The sequence below is a fragment of the Bubalus kerabau genome, chromosome 5 (genome assembly GCF_029407905.1).
Source record: "Bubalus kerabau isolate K-KA32 ecotype Philippines breed swamp buffalo chromosome 5, PCC_UOA_SB_1v2, whole genome shotgun sequence".
In the NCBI taxonomy this organism is placed as follows: domain Eukaryota; kingdom Metazoa; phylum Chordata; class Mammalia; order Artiodactyla; family Bovidae; genus Bubalus; species Bubalus kerabau.
Window position 1 is genome coordinate 34905568 of NC_073628.1, and position 23606 is coordinate 34929173.

The following is a 23606-nucleotide window of genomic DNA, read 5'->3' on the forward strand; positions in this document are numbered from 1 at the left end:
CCAGGCTCCTCTGTTCATGGGATTCTCCAGGCAAGAATACTGGAGTGGGTTGCCATGACCTCCTCCAGGGGATCTTCCTGACCCAAGGATTGAACCCAATCTCCCGCATTGCAGGCAGATTCTTTGCCTTATGAGCCACCAGGGAAGCTTTATGGACACCAGTTTTTTACTTGAAAGGCTGACATGGTTATTCAGTCTTGAATATTTCAGTAATGTTTTCTCAAAAACAACTGAAGGGAGACTACTGCCACAAGGAACGCTACTGAGGGAATATTTTTTTTTTTTTTTAAGCAAGGATAATATTTGAGCTCTGAAATGAGATTTTGAAAAATGTGCATCTGCCACTGTGACCATGATAGTGTTCCAGTCTTTACCCACTTTCATGATGAGACAGAGTGATATTATTGAATACAAATGTTTAAAAAATCTGCATAATTCAGGGAATCAGCACTTTGCAATTAACAAATGATTACTGCTACAAAATTACACATCATAAAAGATTCACTCAAATTTTAAGCTAAACCAAAGGATTTCAATGTAACAAAGTATGAAAGCATGAAAATATATTTGTTATAGTATGAACTGGGAAGAGTATTTCAGCCAGCAGAGTGGTCAGTACCTTATGATACCAGTACAGATTCCACATTGTAACTAATCTTTAAGGAACTATCATTTGCTGAGTTGTGGAATAGAATCAAAGAACAGGCACAACCTCTAAAAGGCTATCAGAACATTCCTTTTTCCAGTTACATACCTACATGATGCTACATTTTAATACACTTCAACCAAAATAACCTATTGCAACAGACGGAATGCAGATACAAATAAAAGGATATAGATGTCTTGTACTAGACAGACAGTAATGAAATGTGCAAATATGTACAAAAATACCACTCTTCTAATTCTTTTTTAGAAAATATATTTATTCACATAAATATTTTACATATGCTAAAATATAATGGACTGATGAATTTTAGGTGGAGTAATAAATATTTACAGTTTTTTCTCAGCTTTGATGGCTAATATGGCAAATACCAACACACTATGCTCATGGTCCCCCATAACTTTAGTGTCAAGGGGCCTGGGGAACTGCTGAACCAAAACAATCTCTTTGGGATGGCAAAAAGTTGGACATGACTGAGTGATTGAACTGAACTGATCAAAGTTTATTAGTGAACAATATAACCCCGTCTTTCTCTATACAATAGAAAAAATTTTTGCTAAGTTGTTTTGCCAATAGAAGACAGATAATGCAGAGCCAAGAAAAGGGAACCCAAGAACTACTAAATATTTTTAAATGTGTTTCCCCAAAAAGCTTCATATTATGGGGCTCTGAAATCCTGTTTCTTTGAGGTCTTCCAAGAAAAATACATATTTTTGAATTGCTCTCCAGGTATCTGACACAAGTCTGACTCTGTGTCCTTGTAAAGTATGTAGCAAGGAGAGTAAGCTGCAGTTAACTAAAGAGTGGAAATCAGTATTATCAGCAATGGAAATTTTATTTGACCTCCACAGTTACTGAAGTACCCACATCCTATTTCACCTCTTCTCATCTTCTACTTTGTCCCCCACCTCCCCATATTTTCCCCTATTCTATTTACTCATAATACCAGACAGGAAAAATTGAGAAGAGAATGTACAAAGAGGAAGCAAGGCACAGAAACTTAAGAGGTCTCAAATCAAAACAGCATGCCCTTGCCGTGTTTCCCCTAAGCTTCCATTTCCTTTAAAGAGCATGAAGGAAAGAGACAGCACTCACCGTCTTTAAGTTCCACGTAACCAGTGAGTATCTGTTTTCTCTCCTTACCCCAACTAAGGGTTTACAGACAGGCTATGCCTTTTGTGATACAGATGATACAGAATCAAAGAACCTTTGAGTTAGATGAGACCTTAACAGAATGTTCCTTTCATTATAAAAGAAAAGACCCTAAAGCTGAAAAATGTGTTAAAATGTTAAGCCACATGTCACACACAACCAGTTTTTGGCAAGACCAGCAGCAGATTCCAAATTTCTCAGCTTCCAGTACAATCATCTTTCTAATATATGAAGTTGTTCCCCTATTTTCTTTCCCTGTGCAATAGGAATATTGCTATTGGACACAAAATGCTTTTTAAAAAAAGTGTTAGTCTCTTTTAAGTATTGAAATTCTGACCATATAAAACAAAACACAGAAACTAAATCTGTCATACAGTCCCCAAAGATATGTGGGTTTTAAGTTTTATGTTCCCCATCGAGCTATGTCTCAAAGCGGGGCTGCCATCACACTGTAGGAATCACCCTTGCACGCCATGAAATTCCATCTCATAGATGAAAACTAACACCGGGGGAAACAGGCTCAATTAACTGCATCCTCTTTTGTTTTGTTAGTTTTGAGATGCTCCTGTTATTAACAAGCCATGTAAGTAAGCCTTTCACTGATCTAATAATTTCCAACAAGTCCTATTGATGTTTCCATATTTCCCAGTTGCGTACACTGAACTTCTAGTATAAAAATAATCTTTCTCAAAATAAGGACCCATTTGCATTCCAGAACGCCCACTAACTAGAACACCCACTCTTAGCCCTGAGAAAGGATTCATTTTGGCAACTATTTAATCAGTAGGAAAGGAAGTTATTAGTTAAGAGTGTTTGTAAACAGTCTACTTTCCTGCTGAGCAGCCTGAGAAAGAACCAACAAAGAAAGAACCAAGATACAGATATGGGGAGCCTGCAAGATCAGAGGGTGACACAGGCAAAACAAAAGGTGAGTAAACAATGTTGCCTCATTATTGTTATTTTCTTTTAGGAAAGAAACACAATGCAAATTGCCCAAAGTTAAATTTGCTCCCAAATGTAAAGGGGTCAGGGAAAACACACCAAACATTTTCTTCATTATCATTCAAAGGATGTTAAATTTGGCTTATTAGTTGTCAGGCTGGGGCTACAGAGACGAATATATTGTCCCAGTTCATTAACTACCCTCTTATACCAATTTTCTAGCTTTCTGTGAGAAGGGAGATCTGCTGTTCACAATTCCTCAACCACTCATACAAATCAATTAAATGAACATTTCCTCCCACTTCAGTGTGCTAAAGGAAAAAGTGAGATTCTGGGGAGGAGGAGGTGAGAGGGAATTATTCAAGCAGTGAAGGCAAACTTGGAATATTGCTTATTAGAAAAATTTCCCTTTAGCCCTCGTGGATCATGAAACATGGATTTCAGATGTTTTCTTCAACACCTAAAACTGTTTTTTTGTCTCTTCCTTTCTATTTTTACTCTTACTTCAGTAGCTGGTGAGTTATCACTTTATACCTAGATTTTATGCCAATGGCTACTATCTCCGACTCCCCTCTCCCTCTTCTAACCTGGTCTTGCTGCTTTCTCCCTTAAGTCTTCTCCAGGCTTATAAACCCCACTGATTCCACAGTGCGTCCTCTGATCTGTCCTAACCTATCTTACCTTTTCAGGCTTCTTTCCTATTATTCTCCATTAAAAACACCCAGAAAGAGAAAAACATGTTGACAGTACTCTTCAAACCTAAGTAATCTCCTTTCCCCATTTTGCCTTAGTCATCCTTACCTTGAGTGTTTGCAGATGCTTTATTTTTCCCCTGGAATGTACTTGTGCCTCTCCCCACTGAGAAAGAATGCTTTACCAATCTTTTACCGCTTAATTATATACTGCTTTATAATGTTATGCAGCTCTGTATGTATCCATCTCTTCTGCTGGAATATAAGGTCCTTATTGGCAGAGACTATTTTATATTACTTTTAACCTCGTTAAAGGACCTGGCTCCGACTAAACACACTAGGCATTTAATAAATATTTAAAAAGCAAAACTGCAGTAAGTATCAAGTTGTTTAGTCGCTAGGTCATGTCTGACTCTTTTGTGACCCCAAAGACTACAGCCTGCCAGGCTCCTCTGTCCATGGGATTTCCCAGGCAAGAATATTGGAGTGGGTTGCCATTTCTTTCTCCAGGGGATCTTTCCAACCCAGGGATCAAACCCACATCTCCTGCGTTGGCAGGCAGATTCTTTACCACTGAGCCACCTGGGAAGCCGCACTAAGTATCAAGAATCCTCATAAAATTTCCTTCTATGAAAGCTAATCACTTATCTCCCATGCCTTCTCTCAATATAAAAACTGAATCCAACCAACTATAACTAAGATGACATAGTTTCTTGCAGCTGCTATGAAATGTACAACAGGTTACTGACAACTGGACCAGAAAAACTTGGTCATCCTTCACCTCTGGCTGTGGTACTGAGAGATAATATACAAATTTTATCATTTGATGCTGTTTAAAAATCATGCAGAAAAAGTTCGTATCATTTGGGGGGATAAAACTGTCCCTCGAGTCAAAAATGCCATGGACTGCTCCCTTCAAGGATGGTATTAGCTTAGACTGTTTGTAAACAGTGTGCTTTCCCGCTGAGTAGCCTGAGAAAGAAAGAACAAGGAAAGAACCAACACTATTTCCATCAAAAACCCACTCACCCAAACAATCAAATGGTTCTGGTCCTAAAGAGTATAAGCTCAAAAGGCTTCCTAGTATTTATAAGGCTGACATTTTCACTTATGAGCATTTAACTGAATTCTACTGAATTTTAATTCCTGTACTGACAACATGCAAGTTCATGTGAAAACAAAAAGGAAAATCCACTTTCCACTTTCTTTAGCAATGGAAACAACCATTTGTAGGAAAAAAAAAATCCTCTCCATATTAAAAGTTCAAAGGTTGCCAGCAGTCCTGATCTAGTTAACATAACTACTTCTGGGAAAACATAGACCAAGAGTAGAGATAAGAAAAACAGAACAAACATGTGCCCTGGTACTGACATGCAAAAACTACTTTTTAAATATATCCAGATTCCAAACACAGTGTAGAATCTATGGTTTCAAGTCTGGTCTAAACTACTATCATCTGTTCACCTGGATTATGGGATTAGACTCAACTGGTTTTTCTTCTTCTGTACTTAACCACCCACCATTTATTCTCCATACAGCAGCCAGAATGATCTCATTAAGAGAGTAGTGATTTACGCTATTCCTTTTCCTAAAACTCTCCAATGACTTGCCATCTCATGCAGAGTTAGAATTCTTATAATGCCTGCCAAGTCCTGTGTCCAAGATTCCTAGTGGAAATGTTTCTGATTATCACATGAAGAAGGGGAGCGTCTGCAGTTTAGTTGGTACTACCAGAGTTTCAAATAGCCTATGGAACATTCATGTTAGTGAATTATGTGAATTTTGTCCTTTCATTATACTCTGAATTTTTCAGAATGCCTCCTTCATGTAAATTAAGGGAAGGCTGCACTTTGATATAGGACATTATCAATAATTACTCACCATTTCACAAAATCCCATCACAATTACTGTTTACAGTATTTGAGTCAGCAATATACACACATGCTTAAGTCCTAACTTCTAAATCTTAAAGTCAGACACTCTACATAATCACTGCTAAGTCGCTTCAGTCATGTCTGACTCTGTGTGACCCCACAGACGGCAGCCCACCAGGCTCCTCCATCCCTGGGATTCTCCAGGCAAGAACACTGGAGTGGGTTGCCATTTCCTTCTCCAATGCATGAAAGTGAAAAGGGAAAGTGAAGTCGCTCAGTCGTGTCCGACTCTTAGCGACCCCATGGACTACAGCCTACCAGGCCCTCCGTCCATGGGATTTTCCAGGCAAGAGTACTGGAGTGGGGTGCCACTGCCTTCTCCAACTTGTATTCTAAATTGTCATACATAATGAAATATACTACTTTCATTTATGTCTTCTTTATATTAAGTTGGAAACACTGTATTATTTTAAGTGCTTATATTATCTGTACTTCATTTCAGAGGAGAAAAGGGATTTTTACAATGTATTTGTATACATATATACAACATATTACAAATATATAAAATAGAGTGTTTCATCTTATCATGTCCCTGTACAACACGCACTTACTCTCAAACCCCTCATTTCCCACTATTCTTCCCATCATTCATTATGCTCCACCCACAGTGTCCTTCATGACTACTTCTTAAAAACTTCAGGCAGTTCCAGCCACGGGACCTTTGTACTTGCTGTTTCTTCTGACTGGAATGTTCTTTCCCCAAGTATAAACATTACTCACTCTCTCAACTCCAATTCTCACTATTCAATAAATAGTACTGCATGCCATAAATTGTGAAAAAACATTTGCAACAATATACTCAATGAAAGACTGATACCCAGCATATGAAAACACTGATATGCAATATATAACATAGATAACCAACAAGGACCTAATCTGTAGCACATGGAACTACACTCAATATTCTGTAATAACCAATAAGGGAAAGGAATCTGCTGCTGCTGCTACTGCTGCTAAGTCGCTTCAGTCGTGTCCGACTCTGTGCGACCCCATAGATGGCAGCCCACCAGGCTCCCCTGACCCTGGGATTCTCCAGGCAAGAAAGAGAATATATATATATATATATATACACACACATATATATATAACTGAATTATTTTGCTGTATACCTGAAACTAACACAATATTGTACATCAACTATACTTCAATAAATAAATAAAACCTGCAAAAAACAAACATACAAAAAGACAATACAATATAAAGTATCACTGAAGAGGAAATGAGTGGTCAATAATCATAAGAAAAAAAAAAATCTCAATTTCAATAGTTATTGGGGAAAAGCAAATTAAAATCACATCAAGGCCCCATTTACATCCATGAGGTTTGTAAAAGTTTAAGACTGAAAATACTGGATACTGGCAAAGATGTAGAACAGCACACCCTGCTGATGGGAGTTTAAATTCCTTCTTCCCTCTAAAAAGTTACATTTGTCTAGTCAAGTTGAAGCTATGAACATGTACTTCCACTATTCTGTATATACACCTGAAGGCATACTGGAATTACCTAGAAAGTCTCAAAAAAATACAAATGCTTGAGTCCTATTTTCCAGAGATTCTTATTTAATAGAAATATAATACTGAGGGAAAAAAGCTCATCCGAGAAAAACAGTATGATTCCATTTGTGTAAGTTGAGAAACATTCAAATTGAAACAATTTTTCCTAGGGATCCATCCATATGGCAAAACTATTTTTTTTTTAAAGCATAAGAATAAAACACAAAATCAGCATAGTGGGAAAAGGCAGGAGATGGAACAGGGAGGGCAGAATGGAGGATTAAAGGACCTTATAATGCCCTATTTTTTAAGTTTAGTATTTTAGTGGTACAATTGTATGCCTTATACTGCCCAGAGCTTATACTAATAGGTTATTTATACACATAGAAGTGCAGCACCCATAGTTCGTGCCAACAGTAGCCTATCAGTAAATGTTGTTACTCTCCTTCTCCTAGGAAAATAAAACGTTGTCTTGAAAGAATGATCAAAAGAAAGGACAAGGATGCATTACTTCAATGTGGTGCTCATTCTTAACAGTTGTCTGTACCTAATAAAAAGAGTGTTATTCAAAAGAGTCTAATTTAATCTCAGAACTTTTGGCAAAGTTTTGGTATCTTTTCTCAAAAGCTCACTTCAGGCATCGTTATGGTGTGACACAACATTTACTTTCTAGCTAAACAGATGTTTTTAAAATTACAACTCTGGCCCTTATTGTGTGACTTTTGAGAAATTCTACCTCAGTCTAGTTTCCCCATGTTAAAAAATTTTTTTGCTCATTGAACAAATATTTATGGAGAAACTATAATGCATACAATATTAAACAATAATGTACTAGATACTCATTGTTTCTGCTCTTCTAAAGGCAAACTTATTCCTACTTCAAAGGGCTGCTGAAAATGTCCTATAATATATATGAAGGAAATTGACATGGCGCTTGAAATATACTTGGTATTCAATATATGCTAATTCTCTTTCTGTCTGGGTTACTTAAAGCTAATAAGGTAGATTATTCCTTTTAAAATCCTAATAGTATAACATTATAAAAAATCAATAAAATAATATATATGACAAAGAAATAGAGGAAAACAATAGAATGGGAAAGAAAAGATATCTCTTAAAGAAAATGAGAGATACTTTGCCCATTTAATGCAAAGATGGGCTCAATAAAGGACAGAAATGGTAGGGACATAAAAGCAGCAGAAGATATTAAGAAGAGATGGCAAGAATACACAGAAGAACTGTACAAAAAAGATCTTCATGAGCCAGATAATCACGATGGTGTAATCACTCACGTAGAGCCAGACATCCTGGAATGTGAACTCAAGTGGGCCTTAGGAAGCATCACGATAAGCAAAGCTAGTGGAGGTGATAGAATTCCAGTTGAGCTATTTCAAATCCTAAAATATGATGCTGTGAAAGTGCTGCACTCAATATGCCAGCACATTTGGAAAACTCAACAGTGGCCATTGGACTGGAAAAGGTCAGTTTTCACTCTAATCCCAAAGAATGCTCACACTACTGCACAATTGCACTCATCTCACACACTAGTAAAGTAATGCTCAAAATTCTCCAAGCCAGTCTTCAGTAATAAGTGAACCATGAACTTACAGATGTTCAAGCTGGTTTTAGAAAAGGCAGAGGAACCAGAGATCAAATTGCCAACATCTGCTGGATCATCAAAAGAGCAAGAGAGTTCCAGAAAAACATCTATTTCTGCTTTATTGACTATGCCAAAGCCTTTGACTGTGTGGCTCACAATAAACTGTGGACAATTCTGAAAGAGATGGGAATACCAGACCACCTGACCTGCCTCTTGAGAAACCTGTACGCAGGTCAGGAAGCAACAGTTAGAACTGGACATGGAACAACAGACTGGTTCCAAATAGGAAAAGGAGTTCGTCAAGGTTGTATATAGTCACCCTGTTTATTTGACTTATATGCAGAGTACATCATGAGAAACGCGGGACTGGAAGAAACACAAGCTGGAATCAAAATTGCTGGGAGAAATATCAATAACCTCAGATATGCAGATGACACCACCCTTATGGCAGAAAGTGAAGAGGAACTCAAAAGCCTCTTGATGAAAGTGAAAGTGGAGAGTGAAAAAGTTGGTTTAAAGCTCAACATTCAGAAAACGAAGATCATGGCATCCGGTCCCATCACTTCATGGGAAATAGATGGGGAAACAGTGGAAACAGTGTCAGACTTTATTTTTCTGGGCTCCAAAATCACTGCAGATGGTGGCTGCAGCCATGAAATTAAAATACGCTTACTCCTTGGAAGGAAAGTTATGACCAACCTAGATAGCATATTCAAAAGCAGAGACATTACTTTGCCAACAAAGGTCCGTCTAGTCAAGGCTATGGTTTTTCCTCTGGTCATGTATGGATGTGAAGAGTTGGACTGTGAAGAAGGCTGAGTGCCGAAGAATTGATGCTTTTAAAATGTAGCGTTGGAGAAGACTCTTGAGAGTCCCTTGGACTGCAAGGAGATCCAACCAGTCCATTCTGAAGGAGATCAGCCCTGGGTGTTCTTTGGAAAGAATGATGCTGAAGCTGAAACTCCAGTACTTTGGCCACCTCATGCGAAGAGTTGACTCATTGGAAAAGACTCTGATGCTGGGAGGGATTGGGGGCAAGAGGAGAAGGGGACGACAGAGGATGAGATGGCTGGATGGCATCACCGACTCCATGGACGTGAGTCTCAGTTACCTCCGGGGGCTGGTGATGGATAGGGAGGCCTGGCGTGCTGCTCTTCATGGGGTCACAAAGAGTCGGACACGACTGAGTGACTGATCTGATCTGATCTAGGTTGGTCATAACTTTCCTTCCGAGGAGTAACCGTCTTTTAATTTCATGGCTGCAATCACCATCTACAGTGATTCTGGAGCCCAGAAAAATAAAGTCAGCCACTGTTTCCACTGTTTCCCCATCTATTTGCCATGAAGTGATGGAACCAGATGCCATGATCTTTGTTTTCTGAATGTTGAGCTTTAACCCAACTTTTTCACTCTCCTCTTTCACATTCATCAAGAGCCTGTTTAGTTCTTCTTCACTTTCTGCCGTAAGAGTGGTGTCATCTGCATATCTGAAGTTATTATTTCTCCCAGCAATCTTGATTCCAGCAATCTTCTCTTCCAGCCCAGCATTTCTCATGATGTACTCTGCATATAAGTTAAATAAGCAGGGTGACAATACAGCCTTGATGTACTCCTTTTCCTATTTGGAACCAGTCTGTTGTTCCATGTCCAGTTCTAACTGTTGCTTCCTGACCTGCATACAGGTTTCTCAAGAGGCAGATCAGGTGGTCTGGTATTCCCATCTCTTTCAGAATTGTCCACAGTTTATTGTGAGCCACACAGTCAAAGGCTTTGGCATAGTCAATAAAGCAGAGATAGATGTTTTTCTGGAACTCTCTTCCTTTTTCGAAGAACCAGCTAGCAGATGTTGGCAATTTGATCTCTGGTTCCTCTGCCTTTTCTAAAACTAGCTTGAACATCTGAAGTTCACGGTGCACGTACTGCTGAAGCCTGGCTTACAGAATTTTGAGCATTACTTTACTAGCATGTGAGATGAGTGCAATTGTGCGGTAGTTTGAGCATTCTTTGACATTACCTTTCTTTCGGACTGGAATGAAAACTGACCTTTTCCAGTCCCGTGGCCACTGCTGAGTTTTGCAAATTTGTTGGCATATTGAGGGCAGCACTTTCACAGCATCATCTTTCAGGATTTGGAAGAGCTCAACTGGAATTCCATCACCTCCACTAGCTTTGTTCATAATGCTGCTTCCTAAGGCCCACCTGACTTCACATTTCAGGATGTCTGGATCTAAGTGAGTGATCACACCATCATGATTATCTGGGTCATGAAGATCTTTTTTGTACAGTTCTTCTGTGTATTCTTGCCATCTCTTCTTAATATCTTCTTTTTCTGTTAGGTCCGTACCATTTCTGTCCTTTATTGAGTCCATCTTTCCATGAAATGTTCCCTTGGTATCTCTGATTTTCTTGAAGAGATCTCTAATCTTTCCCATTCTATTGTTTTCCTCTATTTCTTTGCATTGATCACTAAGGAAGGCTTTCTTATCTTTCCTTGCTATTCTTTGGAACTCTGCATTCAAAGGGGTATATCTTTCCTTTTCTACTTTGTTTTTTGCTTCCCTTCTTTTCATAGCTATTTGTAAGGCCTCATCAGACACCCATTTTGCTTATTTGCATTTCTTTTTCTTGGGTATGGTCTTGATTCCTGTCTCTGTACAATGTCACGAACATCCACCCACAGTTCATCAGGCACTCTATTAGATGTAGTGCCTTAAATCTATTTCTCACTTCCACTGTATAATCATAAGGGATTTGATTTAGGTCATACCTGAATGGTTTAGTGGTTTTCTCCACTTTCTTCAATTTCAGTCTGAATTTGGCAATAAGGAGTTCATGATCTGAGCCACAGTCAGCTCCAGGTCTTGTTTTTGCTGACTTTATAGAGCTTCTCCATCTTTGGCTGCAAAGAATATTTCAATTTGATTTCAGTGTGGACCATCTGGTGGTGTCCATATGTAGAGTCTTCTCTTGTGTTGTTGGAAGAGGGTCCCATCACTTCATGGCAAATAGATGGGGAAACAGTGGAAACAGTGGCTGACTTTATATTTTTGGGCTCCAAAATCACTGCAGTTGGTGACTGCAGCCATGAAATTAAAAGACGCTTACTCCTTGGAAGAAAAGTTATGACCAACCTAGACAGCATATTCAAAAGTAGAGACATTACTTTGCCAACAAAGATCCGTCTAGTCAAGGCTATGGTTTTTCCAGTGATCATGTATGGATGTGAGAGTTGGACTGTGAAGAAAGCTGAGCGCTGAAGAACTGGTGCTTTTGAACTATGGCATTGGAGGAGACTCTTGAGAGTCCCTTGGACTGCAAGGAGATCCAACCAGTCCATCCTAAAGGAGATCAGTCCTGAGTGTTCATTGGAAGGACTGATGTTGAAGCCGAAACTCCAATACTTTGGCCACCTGATGCGAAGAGCTGACTCATTTGAAAAGAACCTGATGCTGGGAAAGATTGAGAGCAGGAGGAGAAGGGGACGACGGAGGGTGAGATGTTTGGATGGCATTACCAACTCGATGGACATGTGTTTGGGTAAATTCCAGGAGCTGGTGATGGACAGGGAGGCCTGGCATGCTGCGGTTCATGGGGTTGCAAAGAGTCAGAAACGAGTGAGAGACTGAACTGAACTGCAAGTACTATACAGATATTAGTTGATGTAACATACTTTACAAATGTTAGATGGGTTCCCAGCTGGCTCAGTGGTAAAGAACCCACCTGTCAATGCAAGAGACGCAGGAGAGATGGTTCAATCTCTGGGTTGGGAAGATCCCCTAGAGGAAGGCGTGGCAACCCACTCCAGTATTCTTGCCTAGGAAATTCCATGGACAGAGAAACCTGGTAAGCTACAGTCCATGGGTTTGTGGAAGAGTTGGACGGCACTAAGCAACTAAACAATGACAAAATTTTACCTGGATTATCTTTTTTTGTTTGTTTTTAAGTAATACATGCATATGATCAAAAATTCAAATAATATACAACAGTGGGCCCCATGTCCAGGGGTGAATGTACTATGAGTACCTAACTTCTAGATATGTCCTAGGCATCTTTGACATCCAAAAACTGTACTTCCTTAATAGAAATAGAAATTCTCAACAGAAAAATAAATGACTAGTCAAAATTTTCTTTTACAACTGAAGCATAGTTGATTTATAATGGTTTCAGGTGTACAGCAAAGTAACTCAGTTTTATATATATATCCGTATCTATTTTTTCAGAATCTTTTCCCTTACAGGTTATCACAAAGTATTGAGTATAGCTCCCTGTGCTTTACAGAGGTCCTTGTTGTTCATGAAAATGACTGGTCTTAAGGCTGAAAGTTGTACAAAACTAAAAGAAGCCACAAGTATCATCAACAAGCACACAAATTTTCCACCATTGTCAGGTAGTATGGAGGGCAGTTTTCCCCATAAGGATCTTACGATCTAGATGAGGAAACAAAACTAATGTCAAAGAACAACTAAAGGACATGGACAACTAAACTACTAAATAGGAAATGACAACTAAACAGGGGTTGGAAGAAAAGAGTTGCTTGGAGAAGAGGTCTGACTTGGGTTAGCCCTCATCCTATATAAAAAGATTAAAAGAAACAGGGAAGAGTACTGAAAAGTGAACATATCAAGCAGAACTAAAGTGATGTGTGCCATAAATAACTTAGCCATAAGAATTCACAAGCACCAAAATTCCCAAGGCCAAGTAAGTTCTCATTACCACTTCTAGAATGCACAACAGTTTGGAAGATAAGCCTCTAGTGTTTACAGCAGCCTGCTTCTGTCAATACATATTACATTTTCCTTTTTTTTGATTAGCAATGTTAAGTTTTCATATGGTGCAATGGTAAAGAATCTGCCTGCCAATGCAGTATTCTTGCCTGGAAAATTCCATGGGCAGAGGAGCTGGGCGGGTTACAGATCATGGGCTAGCAAAAATTCAGACATAACTGAGCATGCAAGCACGCACGGTGTCTTTCACATTGTATAAGAAGGACGTTGAGAACCGTGGCAGTAAAAAGTAGTCCCAAAATGACTGGCTTTTTCTTCTTCTGGCATGACAGTGTGGGGAGTTCCACAGACCTACTCCTCAGTGAAACTGGTGAAAGTTATAAAATAAAATAAAAAAACAAAAACCTACCCCCAACCCAGCCTTCTAAAGTCCCTTAAAATGGTCCTAAGCGCTTATGGCAAATGAAGAAACACAGAATTCAAGAAAATCTACTAGAACTTGGTAAGGACAAGGAACTGTAGTGGTGTCTATAAATGACAATCTTGCTCCTACCCTTCCCCATCACAGCTAAGCAGGACAGAATCTCCACTCCAGACTGATGCCAAGGACACAGGGTTCTTCCGAACCCCAGCTCTTAGGCAGAGAACTATTTCAGCAGGATGAGCACCATAGCATGCTGGCATTTCTCATCTTGCCCACAGTTACTTGATGCTGAAGCTACACAGAGTGTGAGTATGGCCAAGAGGTAGTGGCTCCTGGAATGGAGGCTCTACATTTGGTGAGGAACTGCTAAGAACACTAGACCCAAATTCTCTTGCCCCAGCTCAAACCAACGAGACCTGGGGCTATAGCCACCACTCAACTGAGCACTCAGCTCCTAAACTGTAACATCACTTTCAGAGAAGTGTCCATTGTTCCTGCCCTCAGCCCTAGAGCCCGATTCACAGAGTCACCAGGGCTAGAAGCAATCATAAACCAGACTTCCAAGCCTCTCTCCAAAGGAACCGACTTCATTAGCAACAGGGTATGGATAATCTCAAACCTAAGGGTGTTCTTAAAAACTGTGGTTGTAGTGATAGGCCACTGGGAAGAGACTGACATTCACTGGAGATAAAGGCTGAATAAACTGCAGATCTGCTAGTTTGCAGAAAGAAATGGAAAGAGACAGGTAGGAAGAGATCTTTTGGGGGTCAGAATAAATTTCAAAAACTGACCTTAGGAAGCATATCTTTAAAGTTGCCTGAATTTGACTGCAATAGACTGTGAAGCAACCTATGTCCGTGAATACTGTCGAAAACAAAAGAGCAAGCAGCTGTAATTAGTTTAAGAGCTGGGTATGGTCTGGGAAAGAAATAGCCAAAAAAGAGTCCTGCCAGAATCAATGTTATCCCTGGGTGGTAGTGGGCATACCCCAGGCTACATCCACTGAGGGGCAACACTGAAGACTTCACACTGCAGGGGGAGGGGAAAAGATAGATTTGTATCTAGAATAAAGAATTCCTATAACTCAACGACAAAAAGACAAATCAGGCAATTAAAAATTGGGCAAAGGACTGAAACAGATATTTCTCCAAAGAAGATATACAAATGGTCAACAGCCACAAAATGATCTTCAACATCCTTAGACATTAGGGAATGGCAAATCGAAGCAACAGGATAACCACTTCCCATCCATCTGGATGGCTATAATCAAACTGAAAATAATCAGCACTGGTGAGAATACAGTAAAAGTACAACTCTCAAATATCACTGGTGGGAATATAACACGCTGCAACCACTGCAGAAAATAATTTGGTAGTTACTCAGTTACTCAGTAAGTTAAACACAGAACATAAACATGTGACCCAGCAATCCCACTCCTAGAAATATATTCAAAAGAACTGAAAATATGTGTTCAAACAGAAATTTTAACATGAATGTTCATAGTATTATTATTTGCAAAAGCCAAAGGTGGAAATAACCCAATGAACATCAGTGAATGAATGGTTAAACAAAAGGTGATATATCCATACAATGGAATATTATTCAGCAATAAAAAGAAATAAAATTCTGATACAAGTTAACAGAAGGCAGACACAAAAGGCCAGGCACTGTATGATTCCATTTATATGAAATATCCAGAAATCCACGGAGACAAGAAGTAGATGTGAGATTACTAGGAATTGGAGGTAAAAGGAAATGAGGAATTTTGGCTACAGAGCTTATGCTGGGGTGCTGAAGAATTCTGGAACTGTATAGCAGTGATGGTTGTACAACACTGTGACTATATGGTATGAACAGTTCATTAAAAATGGTTACAGTAATACATTGTATATTATGTACATACCCACGATAATAGTAAAAGCAAAACAATCTAATGCCAAACTTCAGGACATAGTATGAGAATTCCCACAGTATAAGATTCAGATATAAAACTACACACCTTCACAGGTTCCATTTAATAGACTTTCTTTTTTTTTTAGACTTTCAATTTATTCTTCACTTTAAAAAGTATTTAAATGGATAAATGCTGGACCTGAATACTGTTCCTATTATGTAAAGTATTACTCCAAGATTTTCTCAGCCTAATTTAATTTCACAATATGTGATTATTCATCTAGCACATTTTGGCATAGAACTGTAATTAAAAGCTTAAATATGAATCACATATTTACATATAAACTGTATCTTATCGAAAGAAAAAGGCAAACAGAAAATCCACAGTGAAATACCACTTCACACTGTCTGGTATTGCTATAATAAAAAAACAAGAAGAAGAGCGATATTAAGTGTTGGCTACACTCAGGAGAAATTGGAACCTTCATACACTGCTGCTGGGAATGTAAAATGACACAGTCACTTTGGAAAATGGTTTGGTGGTCTCTCAAAATATTAAACATAAAGCTACCATGTGATCCACCAATTCCACCCAAGAGAAATAATATCCAAATGTTTTCACAAGTGTTCACAGTAGCATTATTCATAATAGCCAAAAGATAGAAATAATCCAAATATCCATCAATGCCTAAATGGATATATAAAACACTGGACATCTTTACAATAGAATACTAGTCAGATATAAAAAGGAATCAAGTACTGTTGCATGCTACATGTATGAACCTCAAAAACTTTGTGCTAAATGAAAAAAAACAGACAGAAAAGGCCATATGTAGTATGACTGCATTTATATGAAATACTCCAGAAGAGACAAATCTATACAGAGTGGCTGAGCGGTTACCCAGAGCTTGGGGTGGGAATGAGAAGAGACTGCTAATGCGTGGGTGGTAAGTTTCAATACGGGGTGATGTAATGCTCTAAAATTAAACTGTGAGGATGGCTGCATAACTCTGTCACTGTACTGAAAACTATGGAACAGGATCCTACACTCCACCTTTATTTTTTATGATTCACCAATATAAATCTTTTTTTTTTTTAACTTTACATAATTGTATTAGTTTTGCCAAATATCAAAATGAATCCGCCACAGGTATACATGTGCTCCCCATCCTGAACCCTCCTCCCTCCTCCCTCCCCATTCCATCCCTCTGGGTCGTCCCAGTGAACCAGCCCCAAGCATCCAGTATCGTGCATTGAACCTGGACTGGCAACTCATTTCATACATGATATTTTACATGTTTCAATGCCATTCTCCCAAATCTTCCCACCCTCTCCCTCTCTCACAGAGTCCATAAGACTGTTCTATACATCAGTGTCTCTTTTGCTGTCTCGTACACAGGGTTATTGTTACCATCTTTCTAAATTCCATATATATGTGTTAGTATACTGTATTGGTGTTTTTCTTTCTGGCTTACTTCACTCTGTATAATAGGCTCCAGTTTCATCCACCTCATTAGAACTGATTCAAATGTATTCTTTTTAATGGCTGAGTAATACTCCATTGTGTATATGTACCATAGCTTTCTTATCCATTCATCTGCTGATGGACATCTAGGTTGCTTCCATGTCCTGGCTATTATAGAAAGCCCAGAGATAAATCCACGCACATATGGACACCTTATCTTTGACAAAGGAGGCAAGAATATACAATGGATTAAAGACAATCTCTTTAACAAGTGGTGCTGGGAAATCTGGTCAACCACTTGTAGAAGAATGAAACTAGAACACTTTCTAACACCATACACAAAAATAAACTCAAAATGGATTAAAGATCTAAACGTAAGACCAGAAACTAAATATAAATCTTTTAATCTTCCATCCAGAGCCCAGTGAAAACCCCCACACTAATTTCAACTGCTTGACTCTGCTCACACTGTTCCCCTACCTAAAATGCTCTCCCTAGTGGACACTACAGGGGGCTTCCCTGGTAAGCGCAGATGGTAAAGAATACGCCTGCAATGCAAGAGACCCAGGTTTGATCCCTGGGTCAGGAAGATCCACTGGAGAAGGGACTGGCAACCCACCCCAATATTCTCACCTACAGAATTCCACGGACAGACCATGGGGTCACAAAAAGTTGGACACAACTAAGCAACTAACACACACACACACACACACACACACACACACACAGGGTACAGTTAATTTACATACTTATTTTGAAGATGTTTCTGATCAAGTCAGTCCTCATGAACCTAATTATCTTCTAGATTTCATACATACCACTTAAAACTGGTAACACTGTAACCTCAAATATATACATAAAGCAGTTCCACCTTACTTCCTATCAATGTTTAGATTTTGCCAGAATCTCTAATTCATGCTTTTAATCTCTTTTATCTTCTCAGAGATAAACCACTCACTGCAGAATCATGAGGATCAAATAATTGTGGGAACTCAAATAGGGCTCTAAGACAAAGAGGAAAAAAGTGTACAACCAGGGACTATTGTAGGATAAGTAGCATCAAGAGTGAATGAAAAGAACCTCTCTGGTGGTTCAGTGGTTAAGAATCCCCCTGCCAATGCAAGGGTCATGGGTTCGAACCCTGGTCCGGGCAAATCCCACATGCCAAAGGACAACGGAGCCCGTGTGCCACAACTACTAAGCCTGTGCTCTCGAGTCCACGAGGCGCAACTACTGAGCCTATGTGTTGCAACTACTGAAGCCCGAGTGCTCCAGAGCCCATGCTGTGCAACAGGGAAGCCACTGCAACAGGAAGCCCACACACTGCCACGAGAGAGTGGCCCCCACTCGATATAACCAGAGAAAAGTCCACCCAGCAATGAAGGCGCAGTGCAGCCAAAAATAACTAACAATTCTTTAAAAATTTAAAAAATAAGTGAATGAAATGTGCACTCCTTTCTCTATCAAATCCTGCAAACACACCTGCTTCACTGACCAGAACTGTGACTACATCTTTATATCCCTCTTAATAGCGAGTGACTTTTCTGATGGCTCAGACAATAAAGCGTCTGCCTACAATGTAGGAAACCCCAGTTCGATCCCTGAGTTGGGAAGATCTCCTGGAGAAGGAAATGGCAGTCCACTTCAGTATTCTTGCCTGGAGAATCCCATGGACAGAGGAGGCTGACGGACCCAAGAGTTGGACACGACTGAGCGACTTCACTTTCACTTTTTTCAGTTAATAGTGAGCACATCATCTTGAACACAGATGGTACCAAACATCTGCTGAATAAGAAACTGATGCTTTGAAAGCAACTTCCTACATGTTTGTTCAGTAGTCCCCAAACCTTAACAACTACCTGAAATTGTAAAGCAGGAAATACGGATGAGGAAAAAGAAAATGAAAATGATGGGACACACACTCACTTCTTGACAGTGTATTATGTTCTTACTGTGTATTTCAAGGTGGCCATCTTACTGCTTTCCTCAAACCTAAGTATGTATACCAGGCATCCTTACCTTTAAGTAGTCACTGCACTTCATCATTATCAGAGGAAAAAAAGAGCACTAATACGAGAAGCAAGAATTTAGGTATGACACTTCACTTTCTCCTAATAGTGGAGTGCCAAGACTCAAACTCCTATCCCTCTACATGCAGTCAGGAAGAAACCCACGCCATGAAGCTTGGAAGCGCATTGATGTGTGAGGTGGGAATAAGAAGGAGCACTACTTTCAAAGGAAAGAGGGTTGGCAGGGGCAAAAGACAAGTCTTAGGAGCTGAACTGCTGAAAACAGCCAAGACAATGGGTCATTTTAAAAAAAAAAAAAAAGGCCACAGATTGAAATTTGATCTAGACCCTGACTGCAGGAGCCTAGGATCAATCAATTCAAGAGCATCTCTTTCTGACACTCTGAATAAACAAAGCTAATTCCACTGTCTAAAATTCCTCAGCGTGGCCCTGAAGAACTATGAACATAGAACTTATTTGTTTTACTTCTGTTTAGTCACTCAGTTGTGTCTGACTCTCTGTGAGCCCATGGACTGTAGCACGCCAGGCTCCTCTGTCCGTGGGATACTCCAGTATCCAGGCAAGGATACTGGAGTGGGTTGCCATTTCCTTCTCCAGAGAATCTTCCTGACCCAGGATCAAATGTGAGTCTCCTACACTGGCAGGTGGATTCTTTATCGCTGAGCCACCAGGGAAGCCCTCTCATTTATTAAGCTTCAGAAATTCATTTTCCCCTTTCTATATATTTATACTTGCCTTGTGTTGTTTAGAGTCAAAAACATACATGTTCTAATCATTCAGACTTGCCTGGAGGATTTCTCTGGTGGTAAAGCACTTAGCTCCAAATTTATCTTATTTAAGTTTGCTACACAAATATTTTTTATTTAATTTGGGCCTAATAATTCCCTTCATACTTATAAAAACTCCTTTTTAAAAATTTATTTATTTTTTAATTGAAGGATAAATGCTTTACACAATTTTGCTGTTTTCTGTCAAACATCAACATGAATCAGCCATAGGTGTACATATGTCCCCTCACATCAGGACAACTTTTGTAGTGAATACACTGTTCGATTACATGAAGGGAAAGCATCATTACCAAGAGTCAGAATGTACTGAACCACAGAGAGTAGTTTTATACAGGTCCTGTCATTTGATGGAATCACCCAAATGTATAAAGAATTTTGACTTCCCTCAGAGACATAGAAATCAGCGAATAAATACAAAAAGCACCAGTTATCAACATATGTTTCTCTTTGTACGTTATACTAACTGGCCAATGATTTTAAACAGGCTGTCTAACTGGCAAATGAAAGGCTTTCAATTGCCTACAAGGAAGAAAAACTGGTAACTTTTAAATTTCTTGCAACAAGTGCAGGCTAACAGTGCCTGGCCCATAGAAGGAGCTCAAAAAATAATTGCTGAACAAAGGACTGAAATAAAAGCCTTCACGAGGTATACAGACTAAATCATTTTTATGAAAAATACATTTTCTAAAGACTCTGAAAAGAGAAAATAGTCACATGCATACTTTTCTATTTTAGTTTATCCCTTAAAATAAGAATTACACCCAAAAATGTTAACTGGGGCTTGAATTTGTATAAAAGATATCTTAGAATTTTTATTAATTTCTTCAAATTTCTCTAGCTTATCACTTCACAGTTATCAAAAAGGCAAATAGAGTAGTAAATTAAAAATCCACTCCTTTCACAAAGGAGGCAAGAATATACAATGGGGCAAAGAAAACCTCTTCAATAAGTGGTGCTGGGAAGAAAACTGGACAGCTATATGTAAAAGAATGAAATTAGAACACTTCCTAACACCATACACAAAGATAAACTCAAAATGGATTAAAGACCTATTAAGACCAGAAACTATATAACTTTTAGAGGAAAACCTAGGCAGAACACTAAATGACATAAATCAAAGTAAGATCCCCTATGACCCCCCCCCCCATAGAATAATGGAAATAAAAACAAAAGTAAACAAGTGGGACCTAAATAAACTTAAAAGTTTTTACACAGCAAAGCAAACTATAAACAAGGTGAAAAGACAACCCTCAGAACGGGAGACAGTAATAGTAAATGAAACAACTGACAAAGGATTAATTTCTAAAATAGGTAAGTAGCTCATACAACTCAATACCAGAAAAACAACCAACCCAATCAAAAAGTGGGAAAAAGAACTAAACATTCATTTCTCCAAAGACATACACATGGCTAACACACACATGAAATGATGCTCAACATCATTCATTATTCAGTTCAGTTCAGTCGCTCAGTCGCGTCCAACTCTTTGCAACCCCATGAATTGCAGCACGCCAGGCCTCCCTGTCCATCACCAACTCCCGGAGTTCACTCAAACTCAACGTCCATCAAGTCAGTGATATCATCCAGCCATCTCATTCTCTGTCGTCCCCTTCTCCTCCTGCCCCCAATCCCTCCCAGCATCAGAGTCTTTTCCAATGAGTCAACTCTTCGCATCAGGTGGCCAAAGTATTGGAGTTTCAGCTTTAGCATCACTCCTTCCAAAGAACACCCAGGACTGATCTCCCATAGAATGGACTGGTTGGATCTCCTTGAAGTCCAAGGGACTCTCAAGAGTCTTCTCCAACACCACAGTTCAAAAGCATCCATTCTTCGGCGCTCAGCTTTCTTCACAGTCCAACTCTCACATCCATACATGACCACTGGAAAAACCATAGCCTTGACTAGATGGACCTTTGTTGGCAAGTCATGTCTCTGCTTTTGAATATGCTATCTAGGTTGGTCATAACTTTTCTTCCAAGGAGTAAGCGTCTTTTAATTTCATGGCTGCAATCACCATCTGCAGTGATTCTAGAGCCCCCCAAAATAAAGTCTGACACTGTTTCCCCATCTATTTGCCATGAAGTGATGGGACCAGATGCCATGATCTTCATTTTCCGAATGTTGAGCTTTAAGCCAACTTTTTCACTCTCCTCTTTCACTTTCATCAAGAGTCTCTTTAGTTCCTCTTCACTTTCTGCCATAAGGGTGGTGTCATCTGCATATCTGAGGTTATTGATATTTCTCCCGGCAATCTTGATTCCAGCTTGTGCTTCTTCCAGCTCAGCGTTTCTCATGATGTACTCTGCATATAAATTAAATAAGCAGGGTGACAATATGCAGCCTTGACGTACTCCTTTTCCTATTTGGAACCAGTCTGTTGTTCCATGTCCAGTTCTAACTGTTGCTTCCTGACCTGCATATAGGTTTCTCAAGAGGCAGGTCAGGTGGTCTGGTATTCCCATCTCTCTCAGAATATTCCACAGTTTATTGTGATCCACACAGTCAAAGGCTTTGGCATAGTCAATAAAGCAGAAATAGATGTTTTTCTGGAACTCTCTTGCTTTTTCCATGATCCAGCAGATGTTGACAATTTGATCTCTGGTTCCTCTGCCTTTTCTAAAACCAGCTTGAACATCTGGAAGTTCACAGTTCACGTATTGCTAAAGCCTGGCTTGGAGAATTTTGAGCATTACTTTACTAGGGTGTGAGATGAGTGCAATTGTGCGGTAGTTTGAGCATTCTTTGGCATTGCCTTTCTTTGGGATTGGAATGAAAACTGACCTTTTCCAGTCCTGTGGCCACTGCTGAGTTTTCCAAATTTGCTGGTATATTGAGTGCAGCACTTTCACAGCATCATCTCCCAGGATTTGAAATCGCTCAACTGGAATTCTATCACCTCCACTAGCTTTGTTTATAGTGATGCTTTCTAAGGCCCACTTGACTTCACTTTCCAGGATGTCTGGCTCCAGGTGAGTGATCACACCATCGTGATTATCTTGGTCGTGAAGCTCTCTTTTGTACAGTTCTTCTGTGTATTCTTGCCATCTCTTCTTAATATCTTCTGCTTTTGTTAGATCCATACCATTTCTGTCCTTTATCGAGCCCATCTTTGCATGGAATGTTCCCTTGGTATCTCTAATTTTCTTGAAGAGATCTCTAGTCTTTCCCATTCTGTTGTTTTCCTCTATTTCTTTGCATTGATCGCTGAGGAAGGCTTTCTTATCTCTTCTTGCTATTCTTTAGAACTCTGCTTCAGATGCTTATATCTTTCCTTTTCTCCTTTGCTTTTCGCTTCTCTTCTTTTCACAGCTATTTGTAAGGCCTCACCAGACAGCCATTTTGCTTTTTTGCATTTCTTTTCCATGGGGATGATCTTGATCCCTGTCTCCTGTACAATGTCAGGAACCTCAATCCATAGTTCATCAGGCACTCTATCACTCATTATTAGAAGAATGCAAATCAAAACTACAATGAAGGTACCACTTCACACTGGTCAGAATGGCCATCACCCAAAAGTCTACAAACAATAAATGCTGGAAAGGGTGTGGAGAAAAGAGAACGCTCTTGCACTGTTAGTGGGAATGCAAATTGATACAGCCACCATGGAAGACAGTATTGAGATTCCTTAAAAACTAGGAATAAAACCACCATATAAGTGAGCAATCCCACTCCTAAGCATATACCCTGAGAAAACCAAAAGAGAAAAAGACACGTGTATCCCATTGTTCATTGCAGCACTATTTATAATAGCTAGAACATGGAAGCAACCTAGATGTCCATCGACAGATGAATGAATAATGTTGTG

The 23606-nt window shown here is 39.3% G+C and overlaps 1 protein-coding gene across 13 annotated transcripts in view; it reads right to left on the bottom strand.

Moving 5' to 3' along the window:
* The window catches only part of NARS2 (asparaginyl-tRNA synthetase 2, mitochondrial), a 183700-nt gene that overhangs the window by 94870 nt on the left and 65224 nt on the right, over nucleotides 1-23606 (bottom strand). For 2 of the 13 annotated variants that reach the window (XM_055581436.1, XM_055581434.1), the window contains exon 2: nucleotides 12198-12291. The exons of 10 other annotated variants lie outside the window; for them this stretch is intronic. The gene's annotated coding sequence lies outside the window, so the exon portion shown is untranslated. Of the gene's footprint in view, nucleotides 1-11244; nucleotides 11377-12197; nucleotides 12292-23606 lie in introns of all 13 variants that reach the window. One more of the 13 variants, XM_055581433.1, reaches the window with a different exon arrangement.